Below are 4,645 nucleotides of genomic sequence, written 5' to 3' on the forward strand. Positions count from 1 at the left end.
GTGACGTGGACATCATGATATATGAAATGAGCAATTTTATTGAAATCTTTATACGGAGATGGTCTCATTCTCCTCTTCTGAACTTTTGCTACAGAGGTCAGTGAGAGGTATATATCTTGAATGAGAGGTTTATGTTACTACGTACAGATGTGATCTACTTTTCGTCGTCCTCCCAACGAATATATAATAATATGAATAATATATATGCATGATACTGGCCATGTCAGCCCCGTTGCGATCGACTGAAAACTTTGCTTAAGTAGGAGTTTGTGATTAGAAAGTAATGCATTTCTTATACCAACTCTGCTATATACGAAAGATTCCCTCTTCTTTGCGTCTCGTTCTAAGACTTCAATTACCTTTTGTTAGAAATAAAACCCTTCCAAGGATCAAGATGCAGTCTGTAGAGGGACATCATGACTAATATTATTATTCTTTCTGAGAAAGTCATCCAGTGGACTTCCCAAAGAGAGACACCATTCATAAGTAAACTGCAATTAAAGGATGACTTCCCTACTCCCACAAGAGCTTTACTTCTAGATCTCTCTCCCAATACGCGTTGAGAATAAGGCTCAATTTTAAAATAGATTTGTTTTTTTATTATTTTAGAAATAGTTATTTTTACATTCATTTGTAGTTCTAAAATAGTGGTAAAAAAAAAGTATTTCGTCTCTTATAAAATTATAAAAGTATCTTTTGATATGATATAAAATAGATTAATAGAACAGATGAATTACTAAAGCATAGTATGGGATGCATGTATTAATATATGCATTATTATTTATGTATATAATGCCTAATCGCTGTGCTACGTGTACAATGCTTGCGAGGTTAATTTATCACTATGCCTACAATACTTCATGACGATGCTATATAAAAATTAGCTACATATTACCATTCACTATGCATGCAATAGATAAATATTAAAACATTTTGTATGTACATGCAATGAATATATATTAATACTCTCTATTTGTATACAATGGCTACATATTTGCTTAATGACTATGCATGCAATACATATTATCATTCTTTATGAATGAAAGTACAACATTTTTTATTTTTTATTTTTAGAATTATTACATACTCATTTCTTCGGAAAACATTAAGAAAAATATTAACAGTACCCATTTTGACTATTAAAATTAATTACTATATTTGTTCTTTAAACTTAGTTTTTAAATGTTATACTCACATTTTTTTAAAACATGGTTAAAAAATATTGAATAGGAACTTTTTTTAAATAACTTTTGATTTATGGAATGAAATGTGTATACAGCGGTAAACACAAAGCTACATTCTAATTTCCAACGGCATTGATGTCCTTGTATGTCCTTGTCGTTTATTATTTTTGCTTATTCGGAGGAATCGTGTATTTTGGCTGGCTATGTTTCATAAATTTGTGTTGATTTTTCTTCAAGCTCTTTGATTGATTATTTGGGATATTGGTGGAAAGAACATATTTTGGTAAGCCAACACCTCTTCTGTCTTCACCCTTAATTATGATTAAAGACTTTTGGTGGAAGTGGAGTTGTTTTTTCCTTTCCAAGTGTAAAATTGACTTTCACTCCTCTTCTGTTATGAATCACTAATTTTCTTATTCGTCTATTTTATTATTTCTTAATGAAGTTTTAATTAAGGTTTAATCCCTTACTTTCTTCTATATATATATATATATATATATATATATATATATATACAAGCAATTAAAAGGAAGGAGACGAAGAAAGAGAAAACTGAGGGTTTCTTGATGGTGCGTTATTTCGGCGCTGGTGCTGTTCTGGTGCTGGTTGTGCTGACGGCTATTCTTCTATTGCTTCCACTAGTTTTGCCTCCTTTGACGCCGCCGCCGCCGTCGCTCCTCCTGATTCCTGTGGGGATGATTCTCTTGCTCGCCTTCCTTGCTCTCATCCCAGCCCACGAAGCTTACGGATCTGCTCACTTCCCCCAGTGAATTTAATTTCAAGATCTCGACGATCACTAGTCCTCATGCAACTCGTTCAGGACTAGATGGTAAGCTATATTAGTGTTACTCTTTATCTTATATGTCTTTATAATTATCTCCTCTTACCACTGATCAAAGGAACGTACGTCCTTCCTAGGGAGAAAGAGACAATTGGGATCTGAGGTGCTCTACAAAATCAATTTTGTGATGCTGCCCGGCCAAGCTGCAGCGAAGGAGTTGTTACTTACCAAGTTTGAAACAATATATGGTTGCTGTGATTCTCCAGCTTGCAATGTATCCGGTCCATTCCCAATGATGGGCATCTAAAAAGAGCACTGTAGAAGAAAAGGAATTTTAAAAAGAGAGGTGGCGCTTTTGATTATAGAGTGTTTACTTTGAAATATTCTCCTCCTCGTAAGAGTATTTATTCCATTAATTGCGCGAGTAATTCCGAGAAAGGTAGCAACCTAATTTTAAGATGGTGGCCTGAGATGGCTAATGATGCAATGCATCACTCGTTGATATTCTTATGGTGAAAGCTAAGTCTCAAAGATGGGGGGAGCCACAGATTCCGAATAATACTAATAAGCCAAAATATTTACAGGATCAAACTCCTGTTGATTGGAAAGGAAGGAAAGTGGACCATTTGCCTCGAAGAGTTTGTATTTGAATGGGACATGTGACCAGCCTTGAGCTAAGCGGCAGGGGACCAGACTAGGGGAGGATTCATTTTATAAGGGTAAGAAATTAATACCAAAAAATATGTGGTAGGAACGGAAATCTTTATAAGATGGTCTGTTAGAGCATGGTAAAAGTTTTTAAAATTCTAAACGCTAGTATATGCTAATTCATACTAGCATTTATGTAAATAAATACGTGAAAAGACTATTTTGGCATAGTGAATGTTAAATTTTTGTCTTTTGAAACCTTTGAAGATCATTTGATGCTAGCGGACACCATATCATTATCTTTAGATAATATAGAAAAAGAAGCATCTTCATTGATCTAACTAAATACACAGTTCTTGTGTCAGAAAATTTATAGCATTCTTCAAAATATATTAATTTCTATTACTGCACTCCCTTTTTTAAATCTAGCTAAGCATAGTTTAAACTTAACAAAAATGGCGAAAAGATTAATTTACCATAATTTACCACTTCATAAATTTGTCAAAACTAGTCAAATACTATTTAGTGCTTCCAGATATAGCGGTACAAAAGAATCTACATCAGCATTATCTTTTCTAAAATAAATGATATAAATTTAATATTCTAAACTTCCAGAGAAAATTAGTGTTTCGATCATTTAATCACTGCTTATTAGGAACATACCATGGATATTCAGTTTTGAAAGAGTCGAAATAACTTTACAAGTATATAGTTATAATTATGAAATTTGGAAAATTTTGATGGCACTTGCATAAAGTAGTACTATAAAATACAAGAGAGTTTTATTTCCTAGAATTCTTTTTTTGTTTAAAAAAAAACATAAATTAAGTATTAGATAGAGCAGGCCGGGAGGAGAAGTATTGTAAAGTGATAAGCAAGGAAAATGAATCAAACGACACCCCGAGAAAGAAGGGAATAAGGACCTCCACTACGCTCAGATATCTAAGAGGGGGATACAGAGACCAATAATAATCCTACCTCGTTACTTTAAATTGTTTTGTGTTTTTTTCCAAAGAAGCTACCAAAAAAAGGCGAATAGGTGGTCGACGGCCAACTAACCTATCTAAATAAAGACCCTCAGAAGACCAGTAGGTAGCAAATGACATAGGCGAGGATGACAAGCCTAATTCCGATAGGAATGAATCCCAAAACGAGTCGATGAACTCACACTAAAGAAGATGATCAAGAGAACTTACGAATTCGTGAACAAAAGCACTTGTATTAGAGTTGTATCATGTATATAGTCTAGTGACTTATCTTATGGAAGATTAAATCATGCAAAAAATGAAAAACTCAAGTTGAGGTGGGAAGAAAGTAATTCAATTCAACAAAGCAGTTTCATAACCCCGTTCAGAGATGGAACTTGGTGATGTTTATACACCAGAAAGGATCGCCAAAGAAAATCTAACTTCAGTTTCAGTATAAGAAATTTGAGCATTAGTGTCATTTATTACTCCGATAGTTGAGAAAATATCACTAATACAAAGTTTTACTGGATTTTCTTTTCGAGTGCCAGAATAAATTATGTTTCAATGACTTTTTTGTAAATGCCCCTTATTCAGTATCTTTGTTTTACTGGTATTTACAAATGCCTGAATATCTGTTTTAACTCATATATTTTGTATACTTATATATGGAGTTTCATGCTAAATTTATACATTGTTCATCTAATTTTTAACTTTTTATAAAATTTGGGTCACGTAGACAAATCTGTGAAAAGTAATAAAGTCACAATTTAATTATAATAATTGTTTTAATGGGCTTTCATTCAGTTTTGTAGAATAAAGGAGCCTATATAAAACCTTCCCCAAAATATCTGTGGTGGGTGAAGAAAATGGAATAATATTATGATCATAACTAATATGGAAAGAGATTGATGATTTGATTGTCACCCAATCCGAATCTTACTAAAACCTGTTTAGAATTTTGATCCTAACTTTCTTATCATGTCTCTGATTGATTTAATTCAAGTGGCATTGAAAAGATATTTAAGAATAAGATATTCTCGAATATATATATATATATATATAAT

At 32.7% G+C, this 4,645-nt stretch overlaps 1 long non-coding RNA gene across 1 annotated transcript; it reads left to right on the plus strand.

The window, feature by feature from the left end:
* The first annotated feature begins 1,875 nt into the window (after positions 1-1,875).
* On the plus strand, positions 1,876-2,873 carry LOC140791228 (uncharacterized). The gene is made up of 3 exons (XR_012109540.1): positions 1,876-2,013; positions 2,103-2,311; positions 2,550-2,873. It is a non-coding gene; the product is annotated as an uncharacterized lncRNA (long non-coding RNA).
* The last annotated feature ends 1,772 nt before the right edge of the window (positions 2,874-4,645 follow it).

This window comes from Typha latifolia, chromosome 6 (genome assembly GCF_019914945.1).
Source record: "Typha latifolia isolate L0001 chromosome 6, TyphaL0001v2, whole genome shotgun sequence".
Taxonomy (NCBI): Eukaryota; Viridiplantae; Streptophyta; class Magnoliopsida; order Poales; family Typhaceae; genus Typha; species Typha latifolia.